Source organism: Nicotiana tabacum, chromosome 15 (assembly GCF_000715075.1).
Source record: "Nicotiana tabacum cultivar K326 chromosome 15, ASM71507v2, whole genome shotgun sequence".
NCBI lineage: Eukaryota > Viridiplantae > Streptophyta > Magnoliopsida > Solanales > Solanaceae > Nicotiana > Nicotiana tabacum.
This window is the reverse complement of record NC_134094.1, coordinates 74,377,443-74,385,821: the sequence shown is the minus strand read 5'-3', so window position 1 is coordinate 74,385,821 and position 8,379 is coordinate 74,377,443. Positions and strand designations below refer to the sequence as shown.

The 8,379-nt window shown below is 36.4% G+C and overlaps 1 pseudogene; it reads right to left on the bottom strand.

The window, feature by feature from the left end:
* Positions 1-2,518: 2,518 nt before the first annotated feature.
* On the bottom strand, positions 2,519-3,422 carry LOC107771304 (NADH dehydrogenase [ubiquinone] flavoprotein 1, mitochondrial-like; annotated as a pseudogene).
* Positions 3,423-8,379: the final 4,957 nt, after the last annotated feature.

Genomic DNA, 8,379 nt, shown 5'->3' with positions numbered 1-8,379 from the left:
ATGGAGGCTCGCATCCGGTATTTTATTTGATAAGAATGTGCCACCTAAACTCAAAGGTAAGCTCTACAGAGTGGTTGTTAGACCGACTATGTTGTATGGGGCAGATTGTTGGCCAGCTAAGAACTCTCATATCCAGAAGATGAAAGTAGCAGAGATGAAGATGCTGAGATGGATGTGTGGGCATACCATGATGGATTAGATTATGAAATGAAGACATTCGGGCTAAGGTGGGAGTGGCCCCGGTAGATGATGCAAGGATTAGATAGTTTGGGCACGTGAAGAGGAGAAGCACATATGCCCAGTATGGAGGTATGAGAGATTGGCCGTGGTGGGTCTAAGAAGAGGTAGAGATAGGCCAAAGAAGTATTGGGGAGAGATGATTAGGCAGGATATGACGTAGCTTCAGCTTACCGAAGACATGACTATTGACAGGAAGGTGTAGAAGACGATAATTAAGGTAGAAGGCTAGTAAGTAGTCGAGAGTGTTTCTTTCTCATACCACTAACATTATTGTTAGTCTTGTAGCTTATATTGTTAGATTTCGATCACTACATGATGTTCCTTTCGCTTCATTATCTTATTATCTTGTTGTGGTTACTGCTTGTTACTACTACTTTCTTTTTATCTTTCCTTGAACCGAGAATCTATCGGGGAAACAATCTTTCTACCTTCAAGGTAGAGGTAAGGTGTGCGAACACATCACCCTACTTGTGGGAGTATGCTGGATTTGTTGTTGTTGTAGTACTACTATGTAGTCTGCAAATTAGTAATATTTTATTAAAAAGAAAACGAAAGTGTTATGGAAGGGGTAATCAGCAAATCAGACAACGTATTAAATTTAGAACTTTCTTCTAATACCATGGAGGTAGCATTTCATCCATTATCATACTGCAAAACAGAAAAGTGTATCATACTCGAACAATCAGTGACTAGACTAACTGGGGATAATATTACTAGTGAGTATTAGTCGAAAATTGATATAACGGCAAAGGTAACTACGAGTTGAGAATGTTTAGGTCAAACTGACATTGACCTGATAATACTGTTCAACTGTTTTGATAGTTCAAAGACCTACCAGTAGTTTACTTTAAAAGAAAAAAAATCAGTATTGGAATGCGAGAATCCAAATATAGCAAAATGGATACAAGTGATTCACATGACCAACCTCAACTGATTTTGAATGGTGATATATATAGTTCAAAGACTTAGAATATATAATAGAGTTATCAGCTTCATATAGAACGAGGGACGGATCTGACACCTCGATCGGTGGAGTAATTCACAACATTCCCTACAGTATTTGATCTAAAACTCCTCAAAGATGCGACATCTAAATAGGAATAAGACGAGAGAAGCAGATAATATCATTGAGCAACAAAAAGGCAGCTCGAGAGGAAAGCTTTGCTTCCTGCTTTCCCTCCGACTTCCATATATCTGGTACTTCAAAATTTATTCCATGGTATCAAACAGCAAACTGAAAAAGGAGAAATGAAACCATTATGAAATAGCTATGACAAGAACATGTAATTTACCCAAACTGGTGCATATAATCATTATTTGACAGAGACATGATGCAAGCGGGAAGGCAGGGGAGTGGGGAACCAATTTGTTACTACAACGATATACCAACAACGATTGGAGTGGGTAAAGCGTGTATGGTTCAAAATTAGATATCAGTGCTTAAAATTGCCAAAGGCTAAGAGCTGGTTACAGGGACTCTGCAGCAATCTATGTTGCTCGGACTCTTCGAAAATATCGCCGGATGTATGTCGGATCCTCCAAAAGTACATTTTTGGAGGATCCGACACGGGTGCGGAAATATTTTGGAGAGCCCGTGCAACGGAGGAAGCAATACAATATAATGACTATTGACAACAGATATCCCTAACTTCCTACATGAAGATGAATGAAGATTTGGGTTCTGCTTAGATCATTTTGCTACATTCAATCCACAGGGTTGTCATGCAATCCACTAAAGTCCCCAGCGATATGACTGGGCAGCATTTGAAATCTGCTGCTTCTTCCCTCCCTTGTATTTATTTCTCTAATATCGGTCAAAAGAAGAGTTGCTTCTTATGGGTTGGGTAAAGGAAAGTTACATATGACAATGTCATTGAAGATTTGCATTGGTCAAGAAGAGATTAGTAATACTACAAAAGGAAAAATGAGACAACTTTCTGAGAGGTATACCTTGGAGAGTACTTTGTATTTTGTTGATAAAGTAATAAATTTCACTAAAAGAAGGGCAAAACATGTCCCCATATAAGTAGTACACCAAAAAACTTGCAGTACTTCGTCGTTTACATATGTTTTTAACAACCGAAATAACAAGAGCATCAAATTGACCCATTTGACCCCCAAAAAAGGACCGAGATATAAAGGAAAAGTATACTGAATACAGCACAACTTTTAGATGGATGTTTTAGAATAATTGTAACAGAAAGGCTTATTAACTTATCACACCCCCCCCCCCCCCCAAAAAAAAAAAAATAGAACCAAATTTTCTTGATGCTCAAGCAGCAGCAGCAGCAGCCTGTTGTAGCTCCCTGTCTGCGTGCTCCCTGATCGACCTTTCAAGCTCTGGTCTAAAGTGCCTAATGAGACCCTGCAAAATTTACCCTCATATCAGACAAGAGATTTGGTGAAACAGCAACTGTTTCAACATTTGTGACAGTTGTTGGACAACCATAAAGTCCTGCATTAGCTGGAAATGGAGGCTTCAGTCTTGGCTTGCCTTGTTTCCCCTCAAGGCTCTCCAGAAGAGCTGTCTCTTCACCACAAATATAGGCTCCGGCACCAAAATGAATATATACATCAAAATCATAACCAGTTCCACAAGCATTTTTCCCCAACAATCCAGCTTCATAGGCTTCTTTCCTAGCCTTCTCAAGGCTCTTCCTTTCGTTCACATACTCTCCCCTGATATAAATATAAGCAGCTCTAGCCCTCATCCCCACTACAGCAATCAGACAGCCTTCCAACAACTTGTGTGGATCGTGCCGCATGATTTCCCTGTCTTTACAGGTTCCGGGTTCACTTTCATCAGCATTGACAACCAGATGGAAAACTAGCACCACCGCGTCCTCGAAGACCAGATTTCTTCATTTCATTCACGATCCAGTCAGAACCCTTGAGGACAAGGTCTTTTGTTCGGTACCAATCACCTCGCTTCATGGCACCTTTCAGGTAAGGGTCATGCAGTCCGTAGAGATTTGTGAAAATACGATCCTCATCTTTAAGGCCACCAAAGGGAGTCTTCTCAGGAGGTGGAGTAGGTTGGGGGTGCTAGCAGTTGATGCAGCCTGAGTGCTAAATAACCTACCATATAGGCCCCATCTTTCACTAGAACGCTGTACTAATGCAGTCCTTTGCAGAGAAAGAAGTCCCTTTATAGGTGCCTGCGCGAAGAACATGACACACATCAGTAATTTTACCCTCATATCAGACAAGAGATTGAGCACGCATAAAAAGCAATATCAATGCTAAAAAACAGAAGCAACAGTCCGTCTTTTGCTGCAGTCATCCATATGTAAGGACTGAAACAAACAGTCGCAATCCTTTCAAGTGTTGCCTTTAGCCCTTGCCTATGCACTTCTTCTGTATTATGAAAGATGGAGGAAGTTGCTATCCTTTACAAACTTCTAATTTCCATCAACGCTCTGAGAAACACACATGCTGAAATATTTTATGAAAGCTCTGAGAAACGCAGATGCAATGATTATGCAAAGCTAGTTAGCAAGCCCATATCCCCAGGAAGAATAACAAGGGACATGATGTCTATCTGTACCACCTTACTAGTTATATCATCTCTCTTAGCTACCAAATCGGCGGCAAAAAAGCTATAAAAAAACAAAAAGACATTCTTCGGCAGAGCAGTAATAGAAGAAATGAAAGCAACTGATTGCTCGTATCACGGCTTTATGGCTTGGTACCTTGGTTTGGAATCAGTCTATTAGATGGATTTGGAATTTGCACATAAAGAAAACATGCTTCTTAATGCTGACTTCAATTATGGGTTAAAAAGGTGTAGGCCGGACCTCTCAAAAACTATATAGATCATACAGGTAGTAGAAGTTGCGAAGAGACCGAACTATCAGCATTAAGATAAACGTCCAAAACTAGAACATAGCAACCTGTAAATCTAGGTCCACTTATTATCACAAAGAAGATTGCACATATCTACTGAAGATAAAGTTGACAGGGGCAACGAGTTTTAGGGGGGGTCATTTTAGATATTGAAACTGTTAAGCAACATTAATCCCATACTGTTTCACCTTCCTTTTGACCAAATCTAAGTAGTAAGAGAAAGAAGATAACAAAACCAAATAGAGTGATTAATAGGGAGCCTTAAAAAACTAAGATTAAGGATTCAACCGATGGGGTCTGCAATCTGAATAGTATGTATCTCCCTGTCCCATTCTATTCTTTAGTATTCAGATGATTCATCTTAGTTAGCTATTCTCCTCCCTCTCAGAACTCTTTAATTACATTTAAGTTGGAAATACCATTCTATTCTTTAGTATTCAAATGTAATTTAGGGTTTTTCCTCATTCTTCAAACATCAACCTTAAACCCCATCCTTGAAATTATCAATTTGCAATCCAGAAAAACAAACAAACAAACAAACCAAGGAGGCATTTTTTAAACAAATTTTCATTTCGATCAAAGAGAGAAGTACCATGAATGTTGAAGGAGAAATGCCATGGAATCGGTGAAGTTCAGTGTAGCGAATCCCACAGTGGATTCGCCGTTGAAATGTGAAATAGAAATTAAGAGAAACAGAAAAGAAATTAAAAGATAAAAATTTAGATTTTCATTTAACACTCGTGACGTACAATGCTCTGTTTAGAGAATATATAATAGTGGTACTAATGAAACAGATTATAAAGTGGGGATAAACTGTAGTGGTAAAACTAATGAGGGTCAACCTATAAATAATAAAGCTTGACCAATAATCTCCTTTCGTTAGATTCTGCTGCTTCTCTAGCAGATATTGTGAATCGTGATGGTCCCTTGATTTCCAAATAAATTTAAAATAGCGGTGCACATTTGTTTGTTTAATTTCAATTATATATATATATATATATATATATATATATATATATTTCCTCAAAATTCACAATATTAAGAATTTGAAACTAAAAATATATATATATTTTTTCCTTAAAGTCTACCATCTTATGAATTTTTTCTTACAATCTTTTAGTTACAATTGTGAATTGATGGACCAAATACTAATTATTATATCTAGGCCTTTTTTTTATGTGAATTGATATTGAATTAGGTGGGGTTTATAACGTGGATAATGCTTATTACTTATTTTATTTGTAAGCGTTATGGATGGCAATTGTGGCAGGACGGGCAGGGCAAATACTTAATGGGGCAGGGCAAGGGAACAATTAACTAGGGCGGGACAGGGCAAGGCAGGGCAAAACTTAATTTCTTAATTTCTGAAATTTTTTAATAGGGCAGGGCAGGTGGTAGGTCAACCTTTTATCCTAAAGCTGAATGCTACAACTACTACTTAACGTTTAGTATTCTGTAACTACTGCCACACCATTCTTCTCATTTTCTTACCACAAATTACGCTTATTAAACACGATTGACTATTGTTATATGTTACTTTTACATAGTATTTGATAAATATTTATTTTGAACTCGTTAGGTTTCATATCAACAACTCAACTTACCCACCAAATCTTTTTCTTCTTTCTTTTTGTTTTTTGATTTGTTATGCAATTTTCTTTACCTTTGGGATTTTAATTAACACCTCTAATGATGTGTGATTAAGGTTTTACTTCTTACATACTTTAAAATTTAATTAGATAATAGCATCATCATAAAAAAAATTAAACTGCAATATGTATATTATTACTATTCAAATTATCACCGCTTAACTGTGTTGTTCCCTCTAGGTGTATTTTGTGACTAAGGTAGCTTGAACACTAAATTATTTAGATATATTTAAAAAGAAGTTATACTACAGAGTATAGACAAATGGCCTACCATCTTTTTTATTTAAAACAAATACGTATAAATACTAACTAGTAGGAAAACAGAAATACCGTTGTTAAATGTACTCAATTCGTATTTAATTAAGTCACTGAACCTTTTCCAAAAAAAAAGGACTTGAGAATAAAGGTGGTAAGAAAATGAGAAGATGGTATGGTAGTCGTTACATTATAAAAATAAAATTACAAGAGAACTTGAAGATGACGTTTAAAGGAATTAATTTAGAAGAAACATTCAAATTTGGATAATAAAAAAAAATGTAACTGTGAGGCTAAACGGGGCAGGGCTAAACGGGGCAGGCAGGGTTTGATCTAAATGAGGCAGTGAGTTAAACGGGACAGGGCAGGGCAAAACCTTAGTAGGGGAAGAGTTAACCCGCCCCACCCTGCCCCGCCCCGTCCCATTGCCAGCGTAATCAAAAGTGATATAAAATCAAAAAATGAAAGAAAACAAGGAGAAAATTAAATCAATTGTGTATGTGCGCCCGTGTAGGATAATTTCAGAGGATATAATTCGGCACGTAGATGAAGCAGAAAAACTAGAAGTGCACGGCCTGGTTGCAAGTGCATGGCGCACGTATGATCAATCTGAGAATTTTTAATTCAAAAATAGCTTTGAAATTTCTTTGGTTTTATCCTTTGATCTATGTAACGCTTGGGCTTGTCCTAAGTGAATTTTAAACAACTTTTAGAGAGCAAATCACAAGAGAACAAGAATTGATGGAAGCATTCGCTTAATTCTAACTAATACGAGAGTTTGAGTTTGATAGATAGATTGAAATATTCATATAGCCTACTTGTTTTGGTGTGCTTCTTATACATGGAGTTTTCTTATACGAAAGCTACATGAGAGGATATATTGATCGTTAGTTAAATTTATAACTTTTATTTTTGTGTTATGAATTTACCAATTGTTAGAGATTATTCATTACTTACTTTCATTTAAAACAAAAATTGTTTGATGAATAACTTCATATGATGTGGTTGGATTCCCATTTCTAATTTCTTATAGTTAATCGAAAGAGAATAGCATATTAATGATTTTAACTTTCCTCAGAAAAATATTCGCAAGACGTATATTTTAAGGTACACATTTGCAATACTTGTTCATTGTCGTATTCGAGAGGAATCAGATTATTCGAAGATAGATACTCATTCATCTAAGATATAATAATTAAAAATTAAATTCGAAAATATCAGAAGTGAATGTTGGATAAGAGTTAAATTGCTGAATTAACGATCTTATATTTATTGTTGTCAGTCACCCTTATCTTTCTAATTGATAATTTTTTATCACTTTTAAGCTTGCAAATTTCATGTGATCATCATTGGTTTAAATTGAAGAACGTGGTTGCAAAAGAAAAAAAGGAGAAGAATTACAAAACCCTGAAATTTTGTGCTAAATGAAAGAAGGAAAGGGATCGAAAGGTTCGGGTGGGTTTAGTTAAAAAAAATTGAGTGTGGGTATCATGGGTGAGTTGGACAGTTACAGACGAGTAAACTTTCTATTCACATCGGATTATATGTGGCAGCCTTAGTGCAACATACCTCATTAAAAACTCCAATTTTACCTTATTTAGGGTCCGTCACTTTTAGAGGCAATTTTAGACCAAAAGAAACAGATGCGAGGTTTGATAAGTTAATAAGTTAACAAAGGTTTTTTTTTTTTTTTTTTGGACAAATGTCTAAAATTGCCCCTCTATTATATTACATTATTTACTTCTGTCACCCATTATATTATTTGTCCATTTTAGCCTCTACCGTTAATGAACATAAAATAGCTGCCCCTAATTTCCTAACGGATCTACACCATGGCAGCTGACTGTAACGACCAGACCGATCGTTTTGAGTATTTGCATTTCGTTCAGCCTTTGAAGTCTTGAGTAGCTTCATATGATGTATTATGATTTGTGTGTATCGTTGATTTTGGTTTTCAGGTGATTCAGAATTGATTTGGAAGAATGATTCTCAATTAGGAAGCTTTAAGTTGGAAGAGTTGACCAAGTTTAACTTTTGAGTATTTGACCTCATATCGGAGTTTTGATGGGTCTGTTAGGTCTGTATGGTGATTTTGGACTTGGGCATATGCAAAGATTTGCATTTGAATATTTTTAGAAGGTTTCGACACTAATTGGCGAAAGTTGACAATTTAAAGGTTTGGAATGTTCATAAGTTTGACCGGGAGTTGACTTTGATGATATCGGGTCCGGATTGCCGTTCTGGGAATTGGAATAGTTTCGTTATGTCATTTGGGACTTGTGTGCAAAATTTGAGTTCATTCCGAGTTGATTTCGTAAGGTTCGGCACGAGTTTTGGAAGTTGAAAGATTCAAAGTTCATTAAGTTCGATTTGAGGCGTGATTCGTGGT